Raw genomic sequence first — 6,865 nt, 5'->3', positions numbered from 1 at the left:
ACACACACACACACACACACACACACAATGGCTTGATCATTTGAGAAATCCAAAATTTATGAGATCCGTGAGAACTTGTACCTTAAGTTTTTGTTTCACATGATTATTTTTCGTCTAGATATAGTGTTTAATATATCGATTAATATACAATTGTTTTTTCACAATGTGTTTGTTTCATATATATTCGGGTCACAATGTGAAACCTTTTTACATGAATTTTTTTGTTTCACAAGCACATAAAAAATGTTCAAATTGTGATTACAAGTAAAAAATAAACGGCAATGGTGGTGCTTGATTGTTTGAGCTTGAGCTCCAAATGTCAAAAGTGACTAAAAGTCTCAGGTTTAAATCCAATGAAGAATAAAAATTCTCTCGTGACCAGGAGGTTCAAATATGATGACTTCAAACTACCCGCAAAAGAGATGATCAATTTAGAATTAATCGACTCACATGAATATTTAATTTATTACAATAAAATAAATTCAAGTAAAAATCATATAAAAAGATTTAAAGCAATAATATTTGATGACATAAACTCGCACATGGGATGACTTTTTTTATTCGTCAATCACGTGGGGAAGGCCGTCATTAGATAGTCGCCTTTTTTTAATATATCAATCGCGTACACGTATACGAAGACAAACCCATGCTCCACCACCCCAACACGATTTCCATATTTACAATTTACACCCTTCATATATTACAATGTATAACATTTCACCCTCTATAAATAAAAGGTAATTCTTTTATCAAGAGGTTGAGTCGATGGGGTTGTATGAGTTTATTTGTTACATTTACCGTATATAAATATTATATATTTAAGAAAAACTATGGCTTAATAGAAGTACTTTTGATACGTTGTTGTGATTCATCTGTATGTGAGTGTTTTGGATGTATTGTTTTAAAGACCGTAGATACGGATTCACACACTAAGGCTGCTCTTTTTTTTGTTGTTGAATTTTTTGTTGCAATGCTTAATTTTCAGTTCCGTCTCTAATTTGAAGTTGATTAAAGGTTGACTTTTTGAGTTGCTAATTTCATTACGATAAAGTTCAGTTCTGAAGTTATCGTAAGGAGTATTTTTCAATTTGTCGCTTCTCAAATGAGTCGAAAATGATACATCACTGTAATTTTGAGATGACATTTAAATTGCTTTCATTTGTACCTCATTTTGAATCTTCTAGAGATCCTCTCCATTGAAACACCAAATTTAACACAAAGAGTTACTTCTTCCTTAAAAGATGGTGTTATGTAAGCAATCTTTTGGAAATGCACTATAATAACAAACAATTTTTTACAGTACGATGGGTATGGTCTGTATGGATAAAGATTCGCCCCTTTTTTCTCTCAACAGTAAACAACATGAACCCGATATAATTACGAAATGCTCTTGTTTTTACATATGAACATCAACAACAAAAAAACCTCTCGAAAAAAGTCTCTCGGAATCAATTGAAAAACGTCAAAAAATTCTTTCGAGACGATGAAATTCAGCTAAAAATACATCGGGTCACTTTGCAGGTGTTTGGTTCAGCTTAAAGGTACACCCACTTACCAAAAAAAAAATGGGTCCGTGACTGTAGGTGGTGTTGACGATAGAATGTTGAAATGGAGATGAGAAGGAAAGGAGAGAGATGAAGAAAATAAATTAATGGTAAGAGAAGAAAGCACCAAAAAGGAGGTCAAGAATTAATCATCCATGTTTGACCAATTCAGAAACCAACCACCTTAAATGCTGTTTATTTTGGACAAAATGAAAGTTGCTTCTAAACTCTGCAACAGCGACCTCCAATCCAAACATTATTAACACAACACACACACACATATGAATTCTATTCTAATGTCCCAATGCCCCCAATGCCCCAATAACAATGGTGGTAGGCCCTTCATCACCAACACCCACATGCCCTTCATTATTCAACCACCATTTTAGATGCCAAACACACAACACAACAACAAGATGAGCTCAAGAATCTAACATATTTAATATCTGTAACATGTCAACCATCTCTCTCTCATATATATATATATATATATATATATATATATAGGTTTTAGGGAAAAAAAGTAAAAGATAAAAAACTAAGGAATACCCTAATAACCATTCATCTGCACGATATGTACATGTTCATATAAACAATTGAAGATGTTTTATGGTATTTATGCATGAATATATGTTATGCACATGTGCATAGCATACAAATTACTTGTATGCATATACACATATATATTCCTTAATTTTTCATTTTTTTTGCAGTTTTCTAAAACTCACTATATGATAAACAATTGAGTAACTGTTAGGTTAATTATACGGTAAGTAAGACGATTTTTTGATTCAAGAATCCTGTTATACGTCATATCCGAAATCGGATATATGTGGAGTTTATGCAAGAAATGGAAAACTATCGGAAAATGGTAACTTTAGAATTCTCCCACTTGGGGTGCAAAGATCGTTGTTGCGTGCAAAAAAGAGAGAGAAAGAAATAATGGGCTAAAAGACTTCTACTTTTATAAGTATTTGATTTGTTCATACTAACTTTTGATATATATCAAACGAGAAAAGGGATTTCTTATTCTTATTGTCGTATAAGTCTTATGAGAGGGACTTTTTTTTCCCTTTCGGCGGCTTATGGTGTCCATACTTGCCACCTTATTTCAAGATCCATCAGCATCCGTCTTGTGGACACGATTTAAACATATATATATATATATATATATATATATATATATATATATATATATAAAGATTCTTAATTATCTCTAAGATCTTTTGAAACCTAACCAAGATTCGACTCAAACGAGTGGGATTCTATTCTATAAATGAATGATGCGTAACAAATCTATCGTTGTCTACATATGAAGCCTGTTTATAAATAACGAATCATAGAAGCTAGGATGATATTCGAATCTTGATCATCGTATAATTGGTAAAGATACGAAAGAACCGAGCCACAACCTTGAAAGATCAATGATTTTGGTAGTTTGTAGAGGCCACACATGATCGAGCTGTTGTTGGACTGCAATTGCAACGACGGTGAATCCTATTGGATCATTGTTTAAAAAACTTTCAAAAGAGGAGAAATTTCAGCGTATATGGTTAAGAAATGATTCAAGTTTAACGAATGTGAGACTTCAACAAAAAGGATTCACTTCTGCTTCACGTGTTGTTGTCAATGCCTTTGCTCGTGTATCAGTAGCTTGTATATAAGCTCTAAAAACGTCATTGACTACAACAAAATCGGATTTTATAGGACGTCAAAAATTAGATCGTTTTATAACACTTAAGTTTTATAGGGCCAAACAATTCTATGTTCTATATATAAGTGGTACAATAAGTTTATATAACGGTTTTGTACGCTTTAACAAGTTTTTTAAAACACTTTAGAAATAAAGTGTTCTATTAGTTTCTTATCGGACCATTTTTTATACCAATACATTTTATTATAGGTCGCTCGTTTTATAAGAGACTTTTTAGAATAAGTGATATTCTCCCGATGGATGTACAATACCTAGTGTTCTAAAAGACTCGTCATACACGCCGTGGCTCAAGAATCATGTTTGACTGCCCGTTAAGCTTGCATTATTTATGGTTGGATTATTGTGAACGAATCTTCGTGTCGTTATCGCTTTAACTCTTATTTCCGCATTGAAATGGTAGTGTTCACATTTAGATCACAATTTGTTTCTTAGAGCATCAACAATGGGAGAGTTTTTTTAAATGGAATGAACCCAAAGTTTAGGCCAAACAAAATGGTCTATTCAAAGCTAGTCACAAGAAAAATCAAATATTTTTGTTGTCGGAGTTTCTTTTCACAATAAAACTTTTTTCACGTATTAAAGTTTGTACATAAAAGGTTCGTGTGACAGGTTAGCTTACTGACAATTAAACTTGGGCATTTAAGGTTTTCTTTCCCTCAAAGATCGTCATTTTGAGTCACTATCGATTCAAGTCCTTTTTTTTTGTTATACTTGAAGGGCTCAGAAGATTAGTCAAGTTGTGCACATGCTGGTTGGGACATCGATAAAGATCTAAAATTGTTTAAAAAAAAGAGACATGCCGAAATTGAAAAAGGGTAATATTATAGGGTAGGAATGGCAACGAGCCGGTTATTGGTATCCTCGTCCCAAAAACCGATAACTAAAACCGTCCCCGTAACCGCCCCGATCGTCGTCAGGTTCCTGCGGTTTCCCCGATTCCTGTTGGGGAACCCGTTAAGGGTAAAAATCATCTTTTTCTCATTCACCGTTGGTTTTAATCGAACCCGAACCCGAAACCGATCTAAAAAAAATTACAATATGTTAATTTTCACAACTAAAAGTATATTACAATTTTTTTAAAATGTAAGTTTAAATGTCTCAAACCTAATCGAATCAATTACAAACAATGTATTAGATTACAATTTAAAACTAAACAGAAAATCAAACATCATACAACTAAAATCACGATTAGACAAATAAGTTAGACTTTTCCGTGAGCCTTATCTGGGTTGTTGAGATAAAGTGGATAAAAGTGTTTTAAATATTTATGTTACTATTTCTTTTAATGATATTATATATATATATATATATATAAATTAAAATTAATATATATATACACATATCGGGTTGGGTCGGGCTAGGCCGATGATCACCGTCCCCGTTAAAATCCCCGAATTTGTCCTAGATCCCCGCCCTGTCCCCGATAAGATGTCTCCGAACTCGGCCCGAAAGTTTTGGTTTTCGGTTTTCACTATCGGTTTCGGGTTTTTTTTGCCATCCCTACTATAGGGGTTGGCTAAATGTACTTATATTTACTAATTTTTTTCACACACCCACATCATAAGAACATCTCCAACAGATTCTTCAAAATGGAAAATCAAAAGTCAAAATTTCCAAAGAAAAATTACTTTTATTCCCAACAGCCTCTCGATTATGAAGAATACAACATTAATTATATTATTAAAATATTCAGTACAATTAATAAAATATTATCTCTCTCTTATAAATACTTAATTTTCAAAATTCTTCTCCGAGTAATCGTTTCTTGGGATTTCTTCAAATTTGGAGAATTTCACCTCTCTCTCCTACTTCCTCCATTTCGGAGAAGATTTTAGAGAATGCATTAGAGCAAAAATCTCTATGATATCTATTTTGGAGAATCTGTTACATTCTTAATACATGAATTAACCTGGTTTTAATCTGAAAGGGGGTGCATATAGCATCACCTATACTATATGCAATTTTTTATGTCAGAATCAGATCAATCATACATTGAAAACCGAAAAAAAAAGTTTTAATATTGACGTGTGTGAAAAAGGAATTAGTAGGCATGGATGCATTTAGTGACATATAGGAGTACAATTAACCATCCACTCAAAAAATAACTAGTTGGCGTTGGGTAGGGATGTTCGTGATGCGGTTTGGGACCAAATCGCAACCGCATATGCGGTTTGTACTTTATATCTACAATCCAATAATTATAAGTTTCAAAATACATTATAATATCAACGATAACGTGATCGTAGTCCAAAAAAAAAAATAATAAGTTTCAATATATCTGATTCCCAAATACATATTGCATAATTATAAAAAATAAACTTCAAACTAAATTGAACTGTGGTTATATAAAATTAAAAAATATATAAAATATGCGGTGCGGTTTGAACCGAAATTTGATAACTCAAAACCGCAAACCACATCACATAGTGTGGTTGGGTACCACAGATGTTCTAAACCGCTTTTTCCGGTGCTATACGGTGTGAGCGGTTTGGATGAACACCTTTAGCGTTGGATTTGCGGGTGCCAACCAAGATCTCCTCGATCGGTCATTCTTCTTCACTGGTGTCCACCGAATCGCTCCCATTGCTGGAACACTACATTTATTCCGATGGTATGTACTTGGCGAACCTCTTCCTCCTATTGTTTTCTAGATCATAAAACCCTCAGTTCTGTGATTTCGATGAGTAGAAAGTTGTAAACAAGAAGTCTCAAAAAGCACACAAAAACAAAAGAATCAAAAGGTTGAATTTGTTTTCTTCTTAAATGCAAGAACCACTTCAATGCAATGCAAGTGATGATGAAATGGTTAGAGATATTGGAGCATAAGAATTAAAGCAAGTCTAGTGGAAAATTGATTGAAATGGGTATCCTATGATGCCATCTTTAAAGAATTAAAAGGAAGGATAAAGTTGATAATGCCATTGAGTTGGACATCTATCCGACCTAACACTTGCTCTTTTTTTAACCGTTGATGTCCGGGTTAGATTATGTACAACTCGATTAACCGTCCTTTAAGGACAGTCAGTCAGAAAAATCCAAGTGAACTTCGGGACTCAAACCGAATATCCAAACTTTATTGTCAGTAGAGTTGGACCCAGAAGATATATGTTACCAATTGGTTTTGTATCGGTTACATCACCAAACATGGTCTCTTGGATTATCTTTTTTTAAAAGGAAAATTGGCTTAAATTATCATTTCACACATTTAAATTGGTTTCCTAAGTGTTTCTCTTCCGGATTGACCTAAATGTCACTATTTCTGTAATATCCATCATGGAACTATCTAAAAGACAAAAAAATAAAATTCAACCAGTTTTACTGTCGCAATTGCATATTCGTGTTGAATTTGAAATTTTTTTTGCCTTTTAGCTAGGTCCGTGATATTATGAACCTAGATGTTGCGGAATTAATGACATTTAGATATAAAAGAAATGATTTAGATGTTAAAAATGGTCATTTGAGTGAAACAACCTTTTTTTTAAAGCTTCAAACTTTATAAAAACCCAAAAAAAAAAGGATCATATTATCATCAAATCTTGATCATAATTTTGATAAATATAATCGAACCTAAAACAATAAATTTTCAACCGACCAAAGATGCAACGAC

Source organism: Cynara cardunculus (assembly GCF_001531365.2).
Source record: "Cynara cardunculus var. scolymus isolate 2C chromosome LG 15, CcrdV1, whole genome shotgun sequence".
Lineage (NCBI taxonomy): Eukaryota > Viridiplantae > Streptophyta > Magnoliopsida > Asterales > Asteraceae > Cynara > Cynara cardunculus.
Note: the sequence above shows the minus strand (reverse complement) of the source record.